The sequence below is a fragment of the Chiloscyllium plagiosum genome, unplaced genomic scaffold, assembly GCF_037043375.1.
Source record: "Chiloscyllium plagiosum isolate Xiang-an unplaced genomic scaffold, Cpla_swu_hap1 HiC_scaffold_17, whole genome shotgun sequence".
Classification (NCBI taxonomy): Eukaryota; Metazoa; Chordata; class Chondrichthyes; order Orectolobiformes; family Hemiscylliidae; genus Chiloscyllium; species Chiloscyllium plagiosum.
In genome coordinates this window covers 55,768,162-55,792,097 of record NW_028270155.1, presented here as the reverse complement: position 1 = coordinate 55,792,097, position 23,936 = coordinate 55,768,162, and the positions used below count along the sequence as shown (strand labels likewise).

The 23,936-nt window shown below is 40.2% G+C and overlaps 1 protein-coding gene across 1 annotated transcript in view; it reads left to right on the top strand.

Moving 5' to 3' along the window:
• Positions 1-23,936, top strand: part of acd (ACD shelterin complex subunit and telomerase recruitment factor) — a 94,172-nt gene that overhangs the window by 988 nt on the left and 69,248 nt on the right. The window lies entirely within an intron of this gene.

Below are 23,936 nucleotides of genomic sequence, written 5' to 3'. Positions count from 1 at the left end.
TGCAAAGCTGTCACCAAATCTGTGTTTCTTCTCCCCAGAGTAATTTTGATAGCATTGTGAGTAGTGAATACGCTAGGTTAGATTGAATGAAGTGACCTGCTGAGTTTCTCCGGCAATTTCTGACTTTGTTTCAGATCTCCAGGATCAACCACATTTTGTCCTATGAAAGCAATATAACAGATATGATAAAAAGGAATTGTTAAACAAGCCCAAAACAAAGTTCCTTCTCTGGATGGATTCATATTTGAATGCTTAAGGAACCTGGGAATTTGGATAGTAGAGACACTTACAGAAAATTGTTGAAAAAGAGGTCATGCAGACCATGTAACTCTTATCTTCAAAATAAGAAATTTAACTAATCCAGGGCTCCGTAGAACAATTAGCTTAATATTGGCAGGAAAAATACTAATATTTGCTAACATATCAGATAACAGAATATCAAGAAATCCAGAATATATTGGTCAGGAAGTAGTTAGCATGGATTTCTAAAAGGAAGGCCATGTTTAATAAACATTATTAAATTAATTAAGTAACAGGAAGCATAGACAAGGGCAGTTAAGTAGACATATTAAAGACTGAGTTCCAGAAGGCCTTTGATGAGGTGCCAGGTAAGACGCAAGATGGGGATGCCCTGGGAATACAGATAAATACAATGCTAAAGGTTAAAACCCAAATTTTGTAGGCCACAAAAGGTAAAAAAATTTGCTGGTTTCTTATCTAAAGTAATAGAATGCAAAAGCAGAGAGGAAAAGTCATATAGAACCTTGTTTACACCATATAGAGTACTGTTTCTGGTCTCCATACAAGGAAAACTTTATTTCAACATTGGAAAAACTTCAGAAAAATATAGCACCAAATTAAGAAAATGCAGCTATCAGGAAACATGCAAAAAATTTTTTTGTTTTCTGGAAAAGAGATGATGCAGAGGAGACCTAATATTGATTTTCAAAATTGTGAAGGAATTTGATAAAATGAAAGTGAGGTAAACTGTTTCCACTTGTGGATTATTCCAAAACAACAGCATTCATAATTGTAAGATACCAGTAAGAGATCTACTAATGACATTAGGAGGAAATTCTTTACGTAGTGAAAAAGAGAGCACTGCTTTGATTGAAGCAGTTGTCTTTGATTCATTTAAGGGAAGGTGAGATACATGCATGAGAGCAAAGGGATTGCTAGGTAATGTGGGCAGAGTGGAAGGAGGTTCATGGAATGTATAAATGCTGTCTTGCTCCAGTTAGGCTGCAAAGCCTGTTTCTTTTTACCATAGATCTATGTAATTCTGTGATGTCAGTTGAAAATGAAAACATGACCAGAATATCAGGAGAAATCCCTGCCCTTCCATGAATGGGATCTTTAATCTCTACCTGAATGAGCAACCGGAAATTAATTTTAAGGTCTTAGTCATAGGACAGGCTTTCCAGAAATTCAGGATTCCTTAAATTCGCACCCACATTAAATGTCTAAGTCATACTTAAAAACTCAATAACACAGAGAACGAGCAACTGAGTCATACTTCTTTCCAGATTTTTTTACAGAGCTTTGTTCTCTGTCTGACTGAATAAACAATAATAATTTGCATTTCTCTAGCACTCATCATACAAAAGGAATGTCTTCACATTTTGTACTGGTGGTGAACCAAAAGTAAACAGAGAGTGGGAGCATATATTGGGAATGGTCAATGTTCAGTCAATGGGGAGAATCTTAAGGAACCCTTTGAATGCAAGGAAGGAAATGACAAAACACAAATGCAATATCAAGGAATTCCAACAGTGAGTAATATCCATTATTAAGGAAGGAATATGAACAACAATTAAAGAACAGAAATGCGTTTACTTTAGCAATTGGCAAAGCTTAAGAGGGGGAAAAATCTAAGGACAGGATTTAAAAATGGAGTTACAGACCAAAGAAAGCTGTAAAATCTAGGGAAGGTGGGATTGTGATCTATTATATCCAAGTTGTTGTTTGGGAGATTGACAGGTACAACCTAGCTGAAATTATCAGGTGAATTTGAGCTTTGAAGAACTAAAATTGTAGATAGAGTTTGCAGCAACAGAGAGCAGAGACAAAGAAGAATATTGTTAACGACAAAAGCAGGTTGGATGAGAATTGAAAGCTGACATGGATGCTTAACTCAGGATTGAATGATACATCAAAGTTTCATACTTGTGGGCTCCATCTATACTGAAGTAATAAATAGTAAATTGGAATTTATACGAGTAATATATAGATGTTTGCGGAAGAAAAAGAAAATGGCTTCAGTTTTGTTAATATTTAACTGGAGAAGAAATCTTGTGGTGTTGGATAGTGTTCCTGCCTCTGAGTTAGAAGCGTTGGGTTCATATGCCGATCTTGGACCTGATGCCAAGGAAGGTGTATTCAAAATGTGACCAAGCAGGTTACATATGGACCAGTAAATCCTTCCAATAAAACCAATTACATTCCTGATCATTGGGGAGGCGATGGCCTAATGGTATTATCGCTGGACTGTCACCCAGAAACCCAGATAACGTCTGGGGATCCTGGTTCAAATCTTGCCATGGTAGATGGTGGAATTTGGAATACTAATCTCTAGAATTTGGAGTCTAATGATGACCATGAATCCACTGCTGATTATTAGAAAACCCATCTGCTTCACTAATCTCCTTTCAGGAAGGAAACTGCCATTCTTACGTGATCTAGCCTATATATGACTCCAAACCCACAGCAATGTGGCTGACTCTTAACTGCCCTCTGAGCAATTCGGGATTGGAAATAAATGCTGCGTGGTCAGCAATGCCCTCATCTTGTGAATGAATGAAGAAAGAAATTCCATCTCTATCCATAAGTTTCAGGCTACAAATGTATATAAAAGTATATTATTCCACAGCAACATCATATTCCTTGGGGTCTAGTTCCCTGGCTGGATGGCCAGGGTGGATCAGTGCCAATAGGACAGTTCATGATCCCCATTCTGGCTGGTGGGGATTTGGGATCTGCTTCTTAATAGTACCCACAGTGGAGATTGCACTCTGTGGGTCAAATCTGCCTTTTGAGTAGAGAACTAACAAGGAAGCTCGTTGGAGCAAGTGAAAGACTACAGTGGACTGGAAACAACCGTTGTTACAAGTGGAAGCTAATATCATTATTCAAATTATGTCATTTCGGATTAGCATTTAATGACAAAAAAGACTGAAGTCAAAATGGAGCCTGAGATAACTCCACATTCCCAAGTGACCCCTTATTTACATATGCATAGTACTTGACATTGACCCAGCTAGCTCAGAGCCAATTTCTAGTGGGAACAGAACCCCTGACACTCCTGTTTATATCAGTCAGCCAGGGCTTCCTGAATAGATCTGGTTAAAAACTCCAATCAGACAACTATTATTCTATGGGGTCCACCTGGCTGACCTTGTTCCAATCACTACAGAGCCCAATGGTACTACACAGGTAACTATGTGGGAATGATAGGATGACAATGGTTAGGCGTGATGTGATGACTGTGACATGTCTATATTGTTGATGAACTGAAAATGGAGAAGAAACTTAAGTACATTTGCAGTCATTCTATATTGTGATTGTTGACCAGTGCCAAAAAGACAGAAATGTTGTATGTTTAAATTTTCAAGGTATGCATCCTTTATTTGTGGGTACATTGTCACATAAACAAACATGTTGCATGAATTACCTTTTTTGCACTAGCTTTAAATTGATCAAGGCAAAGTGATGGGCATCATCTATCTGGTCTTCAGACACAAGTTCAACAAGGTTCCACATGGTTGACTGGTTAGCAAGGTTGTATCACATGGAATCCAGGGAGAGCTAGCCATTTGGATACAAAATTGGCTTAAAGTAGGAAACAAAGAGTGATAGTGGAAAGTTGTTTTTTTGACTGGAGGCCTGTGACCAGTCGTATGCCGTAAGGTTCGATGTTGGGTTCACAGCCTATTGTCATTTATATAAATGATTTGGATGTGAATATAGGAAGAATGGTTAGTAAGTCTGCAGATGACACCAAAATTGGTGATGAAGTGGATGGTGAAGTAGGTTATCTCAGGATACAATGGGATCATGATCAAATGGGCCAACGATTGGCAAATAGAGTTTAATTTAGAGAAATGTGAGATGCTGCATTTTTGAAAGGCAGGACGTATACACTTAATTGTAGACTCCTTGAGTGCCTGAACAGAGAGACCTTGAAGTTCAGGCTCATAATCCCTTGAAGATAGAGTTGCAGGTAGACAGGGAAGAGAAGAAGGCATTTGGTACACGTGCCTTTATTAGTCAGCGCATTGACTATAGGAGTTGGGAGGTCATGTTGTGGCTGTTCAGAACATTCGTTAGGCCACAATTGGAATATTGCATTCAAATCTGGTCTCTCTGCTATAGGAAAGATTGAGGGGTGACCTTATAGAGAGTTATTAGATCATGAGGGGCATGGATAGGGTAACTAGACAAGGTCTTTTCCCTAGGGTGGGGAGTCCAAAAGGTGAGAGGGGAAAGATTTAAAAGGGATCTAAGGGGCAACATTTTCATGGTGCATGTGTGGAATGAGTTCCAGAGGAAGTGGTGGAAGGCGTCTGAAGAATATATGAATAGGAAGGGTTGAGAAAAATATAGGCCAAATGCTGGGAAATGGGACTGGATTAATTTGGGATATCTGGTCAGCATGGATGAGTTGGACTGAAGTGTCTATTTCCATGCTGTACAACCCAATGACTATGTAACCCTCAATCTTTCCATAACCACCATGTATGGACCATACAGAAATAGTTCCAAGCACTTCGGAGTTCTTTCATTCATTCAATCTAGGTCAGAAGGAAAAGACTCAATTATCAGAGTGATAGCAGCAATAAGATGGTCTTATAGTCAGTCTGAAGTAGTGAGTGGAGTGGGTTCTTTCTTGATTATATGTTTTATTGAGATATGTCTCTTGATAAAACTTAAAATATAAGCCATAAGTATTAATTTAACCTGGAGCAGTGTTTTGTAGAGGAATAAGGCAGTGCTATTTTCTGGGTATGCAGATTGAAAGAAGCAGAAATGGTCTTTAGTAGAGTGATATGCTCTTCTTGTCGGATGTGGGAGTTTAGGGAGAGTATACGGGTTACTGAGGATTAACTGCAATAAATACTGTTGGTTGCAAATCCTATCAGATCAAATGGATCGGTTGCAGACACAGTTAGAGGCAATGAGGAAATTACAAGAACAAGAGGATATGATGGAGGGCAGTTATAGGAAGGGGGAAAGTCGCAGATACAGTCACATAGATGGGTTAACTCCAGGAAAGGTAAGAGAGGTAGGCAGTTAGTGCAGGATTGTCTTCTGTGACTATCCCCATTTCAAACAGGTATGCTGTTTTGGAAAATGTAGCGGGTGATGGATTCTCAGGGGAACATAGCACAAACAGCCAATTTTTTTGGTATTGAGACTGGCTCTAATGTAATGAGGGGTACGTCTGGTTCAAAGAAATCGATTGTGTTAGGGGACTCTCTAGTCCGAGGTACAGACAGACATTTCTGTGGCCAGCAATGAAAAATCAGAATGGTGTGTTGCTTCCCTGGTGCCAGGATCAAGGATGTCTCAGAGAGGATGCAGAATGTTCTCAAGGGGGATAGGGACCAGCAGGAGGTCATTGTACACATTGGAACCAATGACATTGGAAGGGAAAAGGTTGAGATTCTGAAGGGAGATTATAGAGAGTTATGCAGGAATTTAAAACGGAGGTCCTCGAGAGTAGTAATATCTGGACTATTCCCGGTGCTATGAGCTAGTGAGGGCAGGCATAGGAGGATAGAGCAGATGAATGCATGGCTGAGGAGCTGGTGTATGAGAGAAGGATTCACATTTTTGGAATCATTGGAAGCTGGTTTGGGGTAGAAGTGACCTGTACAAGAAGGACAGATTGCACCTAGATTGAAAGGGGACTAAAAACTAGCAGGGAGATTTGCTCGAGCTGCTCGGGAGGATTTAAACTAGTAAGGTGGGGAGCAGGGGTGGGTTGGGGACCCAGGGAGATAGTGAGGAAGAGATCAATCTGAGACTGGTACAGTTGAGAACAAAGGTGATTCAAACAGTCAGGGCAGGCAGGGACAACGCAGAGAACAAGGTAGGACTGATAAATTAAACTGCATTTATTTCAATGCAAGCGGCCTAACAGGGAAGGCAGATGAACTCAGGGCATGTTTAGGAACATGGGACTGGAATATCATAGCAATTACAGAAACATGGCTCAGGAATGGACAGGACTGGCAGCTTAATGTTCCAGGATACAAATGCTACAGGAAGGACAGAAAGGGAGGCAAGAGAGGAGGGGGGGGGGGGGGTGGGGGGTGGCGTTTTTGATAAAGGATAGCATTACAGCTCTGCTGAGGGAGAATGTTCCCAGAAATACATCCTGGGAAGTTGTTTGGGTGGAACTGAGAAATAAGAAAGGTATGATCAACTAATTGGGATTGTATTATAGACCCGCTAATAGTCGTCGGGAAAATGAGAAACAAATTTGTAAGGTGATCTCAGTTATCTGTAAGAATAAGAGGGCATTTTAACTTTCCAAACATAGAATGGTACTGCCATATGTTAAGGGTTTAGATGGAGAGAAATTTGTTAAGTGCGTGCAAGACAATTTTCTGATTCAGTATGTGGATGGACCTACCAAGAAGGTGCAAAACTTGACCTACTCTTGGGAAATAAGGCAGGGCAGGTGACTGAGGTGTCAGTGGGGGAGCACTTTGGGGCCAGCAGCCATAGTTCTATTTGTTTTAAAATAGTGATGGAAAAGGATAGACCAGGTCTAAAGGTTGAAGTTCTAAATTGGAGAAAGGCCAATTTTGACGGTTTGGAGATGCCAGTGTTGGACTGGGGTGTACAATATTCAAAATCACACAACACCAGGTTATAGTCCACCAAGTTTAATTGGAAGCACTGGCTGAAAATGGGAAGCCTTCAGAAATGAGGTAATGAGAGTCCAGAGACAGTATATTCCTCTTAGGGTGAAAGGAAAGGCTAATAGGTATAGGGAATGCTGGATGACGAATGAAATTGTGCGTTTGGTTAAGAAAAAGAAGGAAGCATATGTCAGGTATAGACAGGATAGATCGAGTGAATCATTAGAAGAGTATAAAGGCAATAGGAGTATACATAAGAGAGAAATCTGGAGGGCAAAAAGGGGACATGAGAGAGTTTTGGCAAATGGAGTTAAGGAGAATCCAAAGGATTTTTACAAATACATTAAGGACAAAAGGGTAACTAGGGAGAGAATAGGGCCCCTCAAAGAACAGCAAGGTGGCCTTTGTGTGGAGCCGCAGGAGGTGGGGAGATACTAAACAAGTATTTTGCATCAGTATTTACTGTGGAGATGCACATGGAAAATATAGAATGTAGGGAAATAGATGGTGACATCTTGAAAAATGTCCATATTACAGAGGAGAAAGTGCTGGATGCCTTGAAATGCATAAAAGTGGATAAATCCCCAGGACCTGATAAGGCATACCCTAGAACTCTGTGGGAAGCTAGGGAAATGATTGCTGGGATTCCTACTGAGATATATGTATCATTGATAGTCACAGGTGAGATGCTGGAAGAGTGGAGGTTGGCTAACGTGGTGTCACTGTTTAAGAAAGATGGTAAGGACAAGCCAGAGAACTATAGACCAGTGAGCCTGACGTCAGTGGTGGGCAGGTTGTTAGAGGGAATCCTGAGGGACAGGATGTACATGCGTTTGGAAAGGCAAGGACTGATTAGGGATAGTCAACATGGTTTTGTGCGTGGGAAATCATGTCTCACAAACTTGATTGTGTTTTTTTGAGGAAGTAACAAAGAGGATTGAAGAGGGCAGAGCAGTGGACGTGATCTATATGGACTTCAATGGGGCATTCGACAAGGTTCCCCATGGGAGACTGGTTGGCAAGGTTAGATCTCATGGACGACATGGAGAACTAGCCATTTGGATACAGAACTGGCTCAAAGGTAGAAGACAGAGGGTGGTGGTGGAGGGTGGTTTTTCAAACTAGAGGCCTGTGACCACTACTTTTCATCATTTATATAAATGATTTGGATGTGAGCTTAAGAGGTGTAGTTAGTAAGTTTGCAGATGACACCAAAATTGGAGGTGTAGTGGACAATGAAGAAGGTTACCTCAGATTACAGTGGGATCTTGATCAGATGGGCCAATAGGTTGAGAAGTGGCAAATGGAGTTTAATTTAGATAAATTCAAGGGAAAGCATTTTGGGAAAATAAATCTTAGCAGGACTTATACACATAATGGGAAGGTCCTAGGGACTGTTGCTGAACAAAGAGACCTTGCAGTACAGGTTATAGCTCCTTGAAAGTGGAGTTGCAGGTAGATAGGATAGCGAAGAAGGCGTTTGGTATGCTTTCCTTTATTGGTCAGAGTATTGTATATAGGAGTTAGGAAGTCATATTGCGGCTTTACAGGACATTGGTTAGGCCACTGTTGAAATATTGCATGCAATTCTGGTCTGCTTCCTATCAGAAAGATGTTGTGGAACTTGAAAGGGTTCAGAAAAAATTTACAAGGATGTTGCCAGGGTTGGAGATTTGAGCTATAGGGAGAAGATGAATAGGCTAGGACTGTTTTCCCTGGAACGTCGGAGGCTGAGGAGTGACCTTATAGAGGTTTACAAAATCATGAGGGCCATGGATAGGATAAATAGACGAAGTCTTTTCCCTGGGGAGTGGGAGTCCAGAACTAGAGGGCATAGGTTTAGGGTGAGAAGGGAAAGATATAAAAGAGAGCTAAGGGGCAACGTTTTCACGCAGAGGGTGGTACATGTATGGAATGAGCTGCCAGAGGAAGTGGTGGAGGCTAGTACAATTGCAACATTTAAAAAGCGTTTGGATGGGAATAGGAAGGGCTATGGGCTGGTGGGACTAGATTGGGTTGGCATAAACAAATTGGACTGAAGGGTCTGTTTCTGTGCTGTACATCTTTATGACTCTAAGACACATTGGTTCTACATTTTTTTTCCCTATTTTGTCATTATTTCCTGGAATTTTCTTCTTTATTTTGAATGCAGGATCTCAGAATGGTCTTTGTTGCCTTGTCACTGACAGTCTTTGATGTTTGGCCCAAAATGCTTATGTATCCTTAGATGATGTAAATTTGTTCTTTCTGAGTAAATCAAAGGAGTAAACTAATATTAATACAAATCTATTGCATGCCGCATCGTTTGGAGGGTCAGTGTTTTACATGATAAAAAAGTGTTTAGAATTAGAATTAGAATCCCTACAATGTGGAAACAGGCCCTTCAGCCCAAACATGTTCACACCAACCCTCCGAAGAGGAATTACCCTCCCAGACCTAAGCTCCTAGGAGTGATCATCAACAACAAGCTTTTTTGGACTCTTCATGTGGACACACTGGTTACAAAAGCCCAACAATGTCTCTTTTTCCTCAGGCAGCTGAGGAACTTTGGCATGAAGGCGAATATCCTTGCCAACGTTAATAGGTGCGCCATTGAGAGCCTTCTGTCTGGATGTATCACTACCTGATGTGGCAACTGTACCATTCAAGATCAGAGATGGTTACAAGGAGTGGTGAACTCAGCCCAGGCAATCACAAAGGCCAACATCCCATCTATAGAATCCATCTACCATGCCTGTTGTCAAGGAAAGGCCACCAGCATTCTCAAAGATCCTTCCCACCCCATCTACAACTTCTACCATTGGGGAGAAGGTGCTGAAGCCTGAACACACACACCAGCCGGTTTCAAAACAGTTTCTACCCTGCTTTGTTAGAATACTGAAGGTACTCACAGACTCTTAGCTTTCACCTGTAACTTTCACCTGTGTTTTTGTTTTGCCGCAGTTTACCTATTATTTACTTATCCATGCTATTTAACTATGTGATCTGCCTGTATTGCTCGCAAGACAAAGATTTTCGCTGTGCCTCGGTACACGTGACAATAAATTCAATACAAAATATTTACCCCTGACTAATAACCTACACTATAGGCAATTTAGCATGGCCAATTCACTTAACCACGTCTTTCGATTGTGGAAAGAAACCAGAGCACCTGGAGGAAACCCACACAGACATAGGGACAATGTGAAAACTCCACAGTCACCTGAGGCTGGAATCGAACCAGAGTACCTGGCGCTGTGAGGCAGCAGTGCTAACTACTGAGCCACCATGTTGCAGATTAGGAAATTTAGTTTGTTGTCGGTGCTATGTGAGTTGATTTTAGCAAGGGTAAAGCCAAAAGAGAATTTCCATTTCTGATTGTTATCCAAAGATCCTTTCTAGAAAATATTCCTACATGGAAACCTAGTGACATTAGGTGTATTGTCACATAGCAAGCTTATGTTGTTTAGTCTTGAACATAAATAATCTACTGGTGAGATACCAGAAATAGGACCAAATCCCACTGAGAGTCAGCACCTGCAGAAGAAAATGGAGAACAATAAGGAAAGATGGCAATGTGAATCAACACATATGATGATCTACTGAAGAAACCTGCTAGTTCCCTGCCACTCATTTACTGGGGGAATTGGGCACAAATTAATCATCAGCTGACATTTATATTGAGCCTTTTTCACAGTTGGCCAATTTTTGTTGATTATCTGAATGATATTAAAGAAAAATGAGGCTAATAATCAAGAAATAATATGTAAATTAGAATTCTTGCTAGAAAGTCATAGGGCAGTAGTGATGATTAGTTTCATAGTGAAAAGAGAAGACCACTATTCTTGTTACTATTAATGGCACCAAGTCAGTAACATAACAGCAGAAGGAAGAGCTTGTATATGTTTAGTACTTTTCATGACCTTGGGAAGTCACAACATGCTTCACAACCAATTAAAGATTTTGTGGTTGGAAAGTATTAAGAGAGGAACGAAGGCAACAGAAACACATTTTGATTAGTGTGGTTTCATGTTGTGAGTTAAGGTGATAGAGATGTTTTAGCACTGACTTCACAGATTCTCATACTGAATATACTGGGCTGGATCCAAGGCACAGAAGTAATTGCACCACCAGAATTATGCTTGAGGAACTAATTACTATGTAGTTGCTTAATTTCTATTTCATGTTGTGTGACATTCTTCATCTATTTTATCATCTTGGTAGGAACATTATGTTGTGATAATTCTGGTATTTTCTCTTTAAAACAAGACTTGAAAATGAATCAGCACAAAATTGGTCTCCACTTCAATACCTGTAAGTTTTCACATCGACCTTATTTGTATCCATTACTTACCTTGAAGCTCAACTATAGCCATAAATAACAAAAGATAAGCTCCAATTTTTGGAGACTGATTTACACTGTTTTATCCAATATAATATTTCAAATGCTGTTTCATGTGGCACCTGTCTCAAAGTCTAATCTTGCAAAAATATAACTTTTAATTATCCGATGTGGTAGTTGCAACCTCAGCAAAACTCTTAGTTCAGAACTATCTCCACAGCCAATTCTCGGCCCTGTTTACTGGTACTTTTTTCTACTAAGCCTGCAGTCGTTTCTGCATGGATTAATATGACCAACTTGAAAAGCCAATGTTTCTTTGTCTGAGGATTAAGCCAATGTCAAATTTAATATGGTCAATACATTCTTTGACTGTCAGTCACATGTTTGATGCTTCAACTAAAAAAAGTAGCAAGTAAAAGATCTCATTTACATGACTGTCTGCTCAGGAATTTCTACATTACTACATTTATGCTGCAATTGAATACAGTATCTTGCAGAAAAATAAGAGGAAACAGTGCTAAAAATATTAAAATTACCATCATTTTTTAACCTAATCATAGTGCGGTATTTCTTTGTCTTATCTGTCAATATAATAAACCAGATTATAATGCATTTGACTCCAATGCTAGCAGAATTAGAACTGAAGAATAACTCAGAAGGTGGACATAGTTTAACTGATATAATATGGGGAAAATCACTGATCCAATGCATCGAAAATCTTTACAGAGAATGCTGACCCTATGATTTTCCACTTTGAAGCTGAGTGATGTTTCTGCAAACACCTAACTAGTTTCATTATTTGATTCTATGATTTGGTTGGTCGGACCTGCTGGACAATGTTCATCTTTTCTTTCTTCTAAATATAGTTTCAGGCTTAGCTCACTCAGTAGCAATCTCACATGTAAATCAGAAGGTTCTAAGTTTAAATTCAGAATTTGAGAATAACTGACATTTTAGTAATGAGGGAAAGCTGCACTGTCAGAAATGCCATTTTTTGGTTCGGACCAGGTTTGCCATCTCAGATGAATGTAAAAGGTTCCATGGCAATATTTAAAGAGGAATGTGAGAGTTTAACCTGAGTCTTAGCCAATATTTATTTCCATATCATCAAAAGACATTACCTGATTATTATCCTATTGTTATTAGTGGGACCTTGCTGTGTCCCATTTCCCACAGTGCAACATTGACCACATTCAAATTGGTGTAAATCACTTTGGGATGTTCCAGAGGTTATGAAAAGTATGTTATAAATGCAAGTTCTTTCCATTTTAAAATATCGAGCACATTCACCCTCACTTGATTAAGAACTGAAAAGACAAGAAATGTTGTTGTAGAAAATACTAAGGCAAAAGCATAGTCACCAAAATCCCAGAGGACACTCTCTCTCATATAGATAAGTGACAGATGGTGAGTTCAATCTGTGTGGCACCACAACTCAAGAAAGACACAAGGTTGAGAAGGCAGAACTTTCATGATGACTTCAGCCAGTGTGGGAATTGAATACAGACTGTTGACATCACTCTGTACCATCCAGCCAACTCCGCTAACCTACCCCAAACACAATACTAGCTTCTGCCATTGGATTAAGTTAGGAGACTACTCTGTACAGTTTTGTATTGACAAAACCTTTGGGTTTTTTTAAATACAGGAGATTCATAGCATAGTTGAATATGAAGAATGAAAAAAAAAGACTTTTCACTCCTTAAAAACTTCCTGTGTGCATTTATGTTTTGTGACTGAGCAGAAATTTTTCAAGATTACTCTGGTATATCTGCAAGTTATGCAAGGTGCTGCACCTTTTCAGGATTAACAAGAATTTAATTTAAATATTCTTGAAACATTATCAGCACCTAGCAATGTAAATCACAAAATGAGACATTGTTCTCTGCCCTTTCAATCCAGAGAAAGGCAAAAAGTAAACATTGGCAAACGGTATCATCAAGATTGTATCCATTTAAGAAAGAGTCTAAACTAAGCAAACAACAAGGGAAGAAAAAGCAAATTTGGCACCAGAGTGACCAGTGTTAATCACGTGTCTGCATACTGCGTCAATTCTCAAACTGAAAAGCTGCAGTTTCGTGTAATCTAAATGATGAGTCACTCACCCACTCATTTGCTTATTCATTCATTCTCTTATTCAGTTTGTTACTTGCATCTTTTGTTAAACTGCCCTGGTTGATAAAAATGCCATAAAATTAAAGGGAGTGTAAAGCAAATGTTTGACCCTAATTAAGGGAAACAGAAACAGTGCTGAAGTCATGCATTCCAATCGACAATTCATTATCTAGCCTAGCATTCCCAAGATAAAATACAAATCCCCTGAGGAAATTTGTTTTCTTGCCCTCAATAAATTGGCACTATATTCTGTTTAAATCCTCAGTGAGAATTGTTTCATACATTGTTTTCTCATGCTTTGCTGGGAACTAAAGGGGAAAGTTTCCAAGCTTTGCATTTAAAGCAGGAGGCTGGAGTGGCAAACTATCACTAAAACCATTGTTATTAAGAATAGCATGAGTAAGTAGGGAAGTCATAACAGGGTGTGGAGAGGGGCTGTGGAATAGAGAGAGAAGACAGAGATGTGGCATAACAGGTACTTAAAGGAATGCCTCAGTTTTGCTGGACACCAAACAGAGGAGCAAACCACCTTCATTTGTTCCAGCTTACTTAGAAAATCCCAAGGCACCTATTTTATGGGAAAGTGACCATTTCACCACCCCATCCCCATAACCCCCACAAAATAGATATAAAACATGTAGTAAAATAGGTTATGTTTGATTTTAGATTAGATTAGATTACTTCTGGTGTGGAAACAGGCCCTTCGGCCCAACAAGTCCACACCGACCCTCCAAAGAGCAACCCACTCATACCCATTCCCCTACATTTACCCCTTCACCTAACACTACGGACAATTTATCATGGTCAATTCACCTAACCAGCACATTTTTGGACTGTGGGAGGAAACTGGAGCACCCGGAGGAATCGCACGGAGACACGGGGAGAATGTGCAAACTCCACACAGCCTGAGGTGGGAATTGAACCCAGGTCTCTGGCGCTGTGAGGCACGCAGTGCTAACTACCGTGCCACCCACTTTTAATGAAAGCAGGTATATTTTCTATTCAACCTGTTCAGGAATGTTAGTACTCGCATCTGGAGCAAATAGGACTTGAACCTAGGTCACCTGGCTCAAAAGTAGAGACACTACCACTGTACCACACGAATCCATTATGTGACAAATTTCCAAATTGTTTCTAGTACGGCAGTGGAAGGACCTGGAAAAGAACAGGTGCTAATATTATTAATTTAAATAGAAAGCAGCACAGAAACTCTGCCCTGCACAATTTCCTGTTGTTTGGATGGTAAGTTTAATATTTGCTCAGGGAATCTCGGCTTGTATAAACCATTAACATACCTGAATATGAGCACCAAAGTTGTGAGCATGGCCATGTTGGGTATTGTATTCCCAAATATAGGGTGTTCGCCGTATGTTCAAATGTGTTAAATGGTAAAATAAAATCAAAATACTGCAGCTGCTGGAGATCTGAAATGAAACCTGAAATTCAGCAGGTTTGGCAGCATCTGTGGAGAGAGAATAGTTAGCATTTCAAGTCCAATGACTATTCTTTGGAATAACTTAAATGATCGTAGGATGATAGAATTACATTGTCCACAAGATTTCTCTTCAATCTCACCCTTTTTTTGCATCATCATGCAGCATGTCAATTCTTGAAATTTCTCAGGAGTGATTCTTCATGAGTGAAACTATTAATTGAGGCTGAGGCTGGGAGATGTCAATTGGAAGATCGAGTGTAGAGTCATAGAGATGTACAGCACGGAAACTGACCCTTCTGTCCAACTCGTCCATGCTGACCAGATATCCCCAACCTAATCTAGTCCCATTTGCCAGCACTTGGCCCATATCCCTGTAAACCCTTCCTATTCATATACCCATCCAGATGCCTTTTGAATGTTGCAATTGTACCAGCCTCCACCACTTCCTCTGGCAGCTCATTTCATACATGTACCACCTTCTGCTTAAAATAAAGTTGCCCCTAAGTTTCCTTTTATATCTTTGCCCTCTCAACCTAAACCTAAACCCTCTAGTTCTGGACTCCCCCACCCCAGGGAAAAGACTTTGTCTATTTACCCTATCCATGCCCGTCATGATTTTATAAATCTCTATAAGGTCACCCCTCAGCCTTCGACACTCCAGGGAAAACAGCCCCAGCCTATTCAGCCTCTCCAGATAGCTCAAATCCTCCAACCCTGGCAACATCCTTGTAAATATTTTCTGAACCCTTTCAAGTTTCACAACATCCTTCCAATGAGAAAGAGACCAGAATTGCATGCAATATTCCAAAAGTGGCCTAAACAATGTCCTGTACATCGGCAACATGACCTCCCAGCTCCTGTACTCAATGCTCAGACGAATAAAGGAAAGCATACCAAACACCTTCTTCACTATCCTCTCTACTTGTGACTTTACTTTCAAGGAGCTATGAACCTGCAGTCCAGTGTCTCTTTGTTCAGCAACACTCCCTAGGACCTTACCATTAAGTGTATAGGTCCTGCTAAGATTTGCTTTCCCAAAATGCAGCACCTCGCATTTCTGTAAATTAAACTCCAACTGCCGCTCCTCAGCCCATTGACCCATCTGATCAAGTTCCTGTTGTAATCTGAGATAATCTTCTTTACTGTCCACTACACCTCCAATTTTGACATCATCTGCAAACTTACTAACTATACTTCCTGTATTCACATCCAAATCATTTATATAAATGATGAAAAGTAGAGGACCCAGCACCGATCCTTGTGGCACTCCACTGGTCACAGGCCTCCAGTCTGAAAAACAACCCTCCACCACCACCCTGTGTCTTCTACCTTCAAGCCAGTTCTGTATCCAAATGGCTAGTTCTCCATATAGTGCATGAGATCTAACCTTACTAACCAATCTCCAATGGGGAACCTTGTCGAACACCTTACTGAAGTCCATTTAGATCACATCAACCACTCTGTCCTCTGTGTTACTTTTTCAAAAAACTCTATCAAGTTTGTGAGACATGATTTCCCACGAACAAAGCCATGTTGACTACCCCTAATCAGTCCTTGCCTTTCCAAATACATGTAAATCCTGTCCCTCAGGATTCCCTCCAACAACTTGCCCGCCACCGACGTCAGGTTCAACGGTCTATATTTCCCTTGCTTGTCCTTACCACCTTTCTTAAACAGTGGCACCATGTTGGCCAATCTCCAGTCTTCTGGCACCTCACCTGTGACTATCGATGATACAATTACCTCAGCAGAAATTCCTTATATTAAAGCTAATTTTACTTTGAGACATCTCTATATTTGGCCTTTCATGCGAGGAGAAAATGTAAGCAAAAAGGCCCAAGAAATGTCTACTAGTGTTGGAGCTTAATGGGAGGGTGAAGAGCTACACAATCAAAAGAATATTTGAAACATGCATTTCTTCTCCAATTTTATCTGGCATAGTTTCTGAAGAGGTTCTGCTTTCCTAGGAAAACACTGAATAAGTGGAATTATATTGTTTTCAAACAAAGTGTGGAGGCGACGGTAAAAGTGGAATAATCTTCTACTTGGAGTAGGTCAGGTTTTCCCATGTTTTTCTCAGCTTGTTATATATTAATGCATGAGTAAAACACAAGATTTTATGAGCAGAGAGTTCTCAAGCCCATCAGAACATGCCAGGCTCCAATATCAGAGTGCTAACTTGAAAGGTAACCAGACAGCATTTCACTCTCTGTAACCCAGGAACTTCACTCAGCCACTGATCATCACTCTTATCTATGCCTGGTGATATCAGAGAGCAGGCAGAAAATAGCACCAGATTTTAGTGATAACTCGAACGAGGTTCTCATGAAGGCTGTTCAGGAGAGAAGTGAAGTTTTTCTCGTTATGGATAACAATAAGTGTCCATCCTGACTCATGAAGGTAGCCTGAATAGACATTGGTGTGGAGATCAATACTCGTAAATGGCTCAAGAGAACCTGACTCCAGCATCTGCAGTCCTCACTTTCTCTCAGATGTTTTATTCCAGATGAGAGTGCTGGAAAAGCACAGCCGGTCAGCAGCATCTGAGGAGCAGGAGAGAATCACGTTTCAAGCGTTAGCTTTTCATCAGGAACGAGGCTTGTGCACCAAGGGGGCAAGAGGTAAATGGGAGAGGGGTGGGGCTGGGGGAAGGTAGCTGAGAATGCGCTAGGTAGGTGGGGGTGGGGGTGAAGGTGATAGGTCGGAGAGGAGGGTGGAGCGGATAGGTGGGGTGGAAGATGAACAGGTCAAAAAGGCATTGCCAAGTTGGAAGGTTAGAACTGGGATAAGGTGGGGGAGGGGAAATGAGGAAACTGGTGAAACCAACATTGAGGCATTCTTCTCCAGGCATCAGTTGGTAAGGGTCTGGTGATGGAGGAGGCCCAGGACATGCATGTCCTTGGTGGAGTGGGAGGTGGAGTTAAAGTTCAGCCAAGGGGCGGATGTTTCGTGCATGTGTCCCAAAGATGTTCTCTGAAGTGTTCTGCAAGTAGGCGTCCTGTCTCCCCAATGTAGAGGAGACCACATTGGGAGCAACGTATACAGTAAATGACGTGTGGAAGTGCAGGTAAATCTCTGATGGATGTGGAAGGCTCTGATGATCTTATAGAGGTTTATAAAATTATGAGGGGCATGGATAGGCTGAATGACCAAGGTCTTTTCCACAGGGTGGGGAAGTCCAAAACTAGAGGGGATAGGTTTAAGGTGAGAGAAGAAAGATTTAAGAGGGACCTAAGAAACATTTTTTTCACATAGAGGAAGGTGCGTGTAAGGAATGAGCTGCCAGAGGAAGTGATGGAAGCTGGTACAATTACAACATTTAAGAGACATCTGGATGGGTACATGAATAGGAACAGTTGAGAGGAATATGGGCCAAATGCTGGAAAATGGGACTAGATTATTTTAGGATAACTGGTTGGCCTGGATGGGTTGTGCCGAAGGGTCTGGTTGCATGCTGTATGACTCTATGTAATAATCATTTCCAACAATCTATCCATCTCTTCTTGGCATTCAACACAATTTCCAATTCTGAATCCCCTGCTAACAATGTTCTGGGGGGTTACCATTGACAAAACACTTAACTAACCATATACATATTATTGCTACAAAAGCAGATCAGAGGCTGGGATTTCTGAGGCGAGTTAATTCATCTCCTGACTTCCCAATGCCTGTCCAACATCAATAAGGCACAAGCCGGAAGTATAATTCAATTTTTTCAGTTTGTCTGGATGAGTGCTGCTCCAGTAACATACACGAAACTTAACACAATCGAGGAAAAAGCACCTACTTGCTCAGCACCCCATCCACTAATCACAGTACCCACCACTGATACACTTTGACAACAGTTTATACTATAAGCAAGATGTATGGTAGTAACACACCACAGTTTCTTCAACAGCACCTTCCAAATCCCCAGTCTGTAACATCTGGAAAGAAAAGAATAATGGACAGATGGGAACATCACCACTGAAGTTACCTTCCAAGCCTCGCACCGTCTTGACTTGAACCTGTGTCATATAATTCCTACAGTGTTTAAAGAGGTCTGTACTCAGCCTCCAAAAAGCTTCCCACTCAAACCCAGTCCTTTACCCTTTCCCCATAACCTGCATTTACCATTTCTAATCTACCTAACCTGCACAATTTACCATGGCCAATCCACCTAACATACAAAACTTTGGACTATCGGAGGAAACTGGAGCACCTAGTGGAAACCCACACAGACACAGAAAAATGTGCAAACTCAACACAGACAGTCACCCAAGGCTGGAATTAATTTCGGGTTCCCTGGCGCTGTGAGGCAGCAGTGCTAATCACTAAGCCACCGTGCCATTCCATATCACTGTTACGTAACTGTTGCCAGATCAAATCCTGGAATACCCTTCTTAATAACATTGTGGGTGTACCTACAACACATGGACTGAACGATTCAAGATAGTCAACCACATTCATGAAAGAATGAAAAAAATCTATTTATTGCAACATACATTGGATATCTTTCAAGAGTTTAATCTAACCAGACAATCCAGTAAATTGATAATGTGCATGTCTAATATTAATGGTATTTCAGTCACAGGGTGAACAATATACAATGTTCCCAAGGTGCAAAGGTATTGTATATTTAAAAAGTATATATATTTTTCTATCTGATTCGATACAGAGAGCTTTTGCATGCTGGACTAATTTGGGAAAACAAAACCTTTTGCAATGCGTATTATGTATAAGACAATACATCTCACAAAAACAAAGCAAAATATCAGACATGCTAATGAGTCTGACAGCAAAATAGTTTTCTTCAAGAGGGTCTAAAAACAATTAAGGAGAGACTCCACAATGAAGGAACAGAATGTTACACTTCCAAATGTTCCTAAACTCATTAGCTATTCTCTACCCAGAGACATATATGCATTGTTAAAAGAAAAATTCCTTTCCTACCAATTAGACTTGGTGACATTATGTTGTTATCCTTTATACCTTGATTACAGAGACTGTCAAGCCATGTATACATATCAGGAGTAGAGTTGTACTGGAAAAGCACAGCAGGTCAGGCAGCATCTGGAGCAGGAAAATCAACGTTTCGGCAAAAGCCGTTCAAACGTTGATTTTCCTGCTCCTAAGGTGCTGCCTGATCTGCTGTGCTTTTCTAGCACCACTCTAATCTTGACTCTAATCTCCAGCATCTGCAGTCCTCACTTTCGCCTACATATCAGGAAGACATGGCTGAGCACGATCATATGCCTTCAGCTTCACAATGACTTGGAATTACTTTGGAGGCTGATACTCTTGAGTAGGAAAAGGCTTTCTGACATTCTGATGCTCACAAAATATATCTGAGTCTGTGTCTTGGTCTAACCTGGATTCATAAAGATTAATGATGGAATTCTTTTTCCAGCTGTGGCCCTGGGAATGTCTGCTGGCTTCATGGCATTCCTCTAACCACACAAGCCCTTACAGTGGTAGTAATGAAGAAATCCAGCACGCACAATCCCAGCTAATGTTCAGGTAATGGTTTCGTGGATGGAATGGGTTATGACAAGGGCTGGAAATAAGGTTATTAAAAATCTTCCTATGTTCAAATTTAGTGGAAAGTCAAGGTTGCACAGTTGCACTTACTTTCTATTAATCCATTTTATATACATAACTACAATCTACACATCATATCAGGACTGAATAGTCTCCCACTATAAGTGCAGCAGGTATGTGACCGAAGATGTTAATTTTGTAAAAGGCTCAGTGGGCCCATTTTACTGGATGGTTTCCAAGTTGAGTTCCATAATTCCTCTTCTCCAAGTCAGACAGCCTCTGCCAAACAGCAGCCCCTGGCCCCACTCCAACCAAACAATGTGTTCACTACAAATATTAAAGTGAATTGAACCTGCATACTTTGACAGGGTAAGGAGCAGTGAATTCCACTGTGTGTATCATGTTAATTATACCAGGATCCCCACGAACCTTTGGAACTATTATAAAAATTATTCACATGCTTGCTAGGAGTGTCCCTTATGCGTACAGTACTCATAACACCATTGGAGAAAGTGAGGACTGCAGATACTGGAGATCAGAGCTGAAAATGTGTTGCTGGAAAAGCGCAGCAGGTCAGGCAGCATCCAAGGAGCAGGAGAATCGACATTTCGGGCCTGACCTTCTGCGCTTTTCCAGCAACACATTTTCAGTTCATAACACCATTGGCCTTCTCCTGAAATGGTTTCTCTGCAACTTGCTTTCTTGATTATTGCACCTAAAATTACTGCATATTGCACAAATCATCATATACACTAGCAGGCCACGTGCTGACACTTGGGCAACATTGTATATCATGACAATTGTAACTTTTCATCTTTCTGCTCTGCTTGAGGAATGGTAGTTTGTAACAAAGTGAGAACACAAGGACTCCTTAACACTTGTGCATTAACCCTGTACTAGGAAAAAGCTTGTAAATCATTAAGAGATATGCCAATAAAAGGGAGGGAGATGGGGAAGCCCCAACTCAGAATTGGCACTAATCACACTTCCTCTTTCTTCTTATCCTATCTCTTGTTTGTTAGTGGCAACAAACCATGTTACCCCTTCATCTGGAAACCTGCATTTCCAAGATTGTATGATCAATGAGGAATCTTACTGTCACCATTGGAAAATCTCAGTGATGCTAAATATGCTTTCCCTTCACACTGTGCATCTATCACTTTCCCAATCAAGCACAAGCTTGGATATGTCACTGCTGAAAATTTAGGCAACAATTTGGAATGTAGTGACTTGGTTAAGAATGAAAAGCCAATTGAGCAGGAGCGGCTTGTTGTGGCAGATGGACAGCAAATAGTTACTGAGCAGTAGTCTGACTGTGTCCTTCCTTGGCTGATGAGCCTTGAGTTTTGCTACCAAGTGATCAGATTTCATAAGGATGCTTTCTGAAAGTTGATTCAATTCTTGGTGACCATGCCAAGTTTTGTGCAGCTAAGATTTAGAAGTCTTTTAGCAGTATGTATGTAACCTTGACTGTTGTCTTGCAATATTTTGACCCACTATGGAGTACAGTATATGACATATTTGCAATGGATTGGCTTCTATGCAAAGGTTCTAAATTTATTAAATGATTCTTCTGACAATGCTCGTAATCTATAGAAGCCTGATTGGAGCATCGAATGAGTGAAGTCTTCCAGTTTTTATAGTCTTGGAGATTGGCTGATGAGAATCATGAGGCAGGACCTCATGGTTCACACTAATGTTATTTGTTCTTCTTCATACTGTTCAGTACTGTACTGTGGCAGTGTTTAACGGTAGACTCATATCTGGAATGGGTGCAGATGCCAGTATTATGTCTCACTGTGACAACACATTCATCTTTCAGCTACCACAAGGTTTGTAGCTCAAATATTGATGAAGCTGCGTGAATATATTAAAGTGAATACATTGTGATAGCTGGGTAGAAAATGAGCATTGACTTACATGATTAGACAATAATGGTTGAAACTATACTGAATATTCAGATTTATTTCTTCCTTAAATAGGGAGTGGTATTGTGTAATGAAATTTGGATGGCCAAATAGGTACAAGCTGTCAGCCTTGAACCTTTCAAAACCCTTCAATTTATTAAAATAGACCAGCATTCTCATATTGCAGCTGATTGCGGTCTAAGGGAAAGAATATGAAACAAGTTGCTTAATCTGGCTTTATATATCAGATAGTATTGGTGATGTTGCTAATTACACCTTGGAATGATTCAGAATTTGAAGGACATTATTTATGTTATGATCTTCAGAATTAGTGACAATAGCATGTTTGTGGATGAATATGACTGCAAATGGAGGTATGTGCTCCTTGGACTGTAACTACCGTGCAAGTACACTGATAAGCAGGTGCAAAGTAGCTCTGAAGCAACTTACATGTCTTGCATCATTCTAATGGTTTGTTTCCTCTTTGTTATTTCCATGGAGAAGCTATAAATAGATGTCAAAGGGTTCCTTAAACCTAAGTACCAAAAGAAAGATAAAAAAAGGAGCTGGTTAAAATATAGGATCAGTCTTCAATTAATTTTTCTTTATTAAGTTTCTTATCAAATGTACCCAAGCCCAAGTTGAAGGATAGATCTATTAACACCTCAGACCCTGGACACAACTTTTTAGCATTTCATGCTGTCTGGCTTATAAAACAATGATATTTCACTGGAACAATTAGAACATTGTGAAAATTATGTTTATACTTCATTAAAGCTTTCTTTATTGTGGTTGTGGGTATGTTCACTGAGCTGGGAAGTTGATTTGCAGACGTTTCGTCCCCTGCCTAGGTGGTATCTTCTGTGCTATGGAGCCTCTTGTGAAATGTCTGCAAACCAACTTCCCAGCTCAGTGAACATACCCCACAACCACAACAACCGGCGCCTGAGCTACAAACCTTTACACAAATCTTGAGCTTCCTTTATGCATTATGACATAATTTATCAAGTGTCATGAGAAAATGACAATTTAAACTTGCAGGATGTTCTTAAAAGATTGAGAACTGATGTATATTGGGCAAAAATCAGTATTTGGGTTAAAATTGTTTATTTCTGTTTTGAAGGCATACTTCCTTTGTAGCTTTTAATATTATTTTGTATCCACTGTAGTTCATCCTCCACCCTAATGTCTGAATGACCTTACAACATGCAGGGTTATGGAAAAAAGGCAGGAGAATGGGACTAAGTGCGTTGCTCATTCGGAGAGCCGGCACAAACCTTATGGGACAAATGGCCTCTGTTTGTGCTTTAATTATGTGATTCATTGAAATCATGGTCAGACTTTAAGCAAAAGTGATCAGAAAGTCAAATCCAGACCATCAGTCTTATGAGATATAATAGTGTTTGGGAAAATCTGTTTAACACTGTGAGCATTAAAAAAAAATCTAGTATCAGGAATCAATGTAGCATAGCACAGCTGCTTTATCCATGTTATCAGGGAACTGTCAATGGAATGGAATGCAGAAGATTTACCAGAACTATATATGGGATAATAAGCAGATAAGTGTGTTACAATTTGTATCATTGAATCTGCTTGATAATCTTTATTGCCTCCCTAGACCCACATTTGTTTTAGCTTATAAATTCTAGTAGATTGGAGAATATTATAGACAATAATAATAAATGTTACAAAGCAAAGTATGCTTTCAAAATAGAAATAAACAATTTCAACTCAAAAACTGTTTTTTGCCTATTATTAATCTTTGAGTT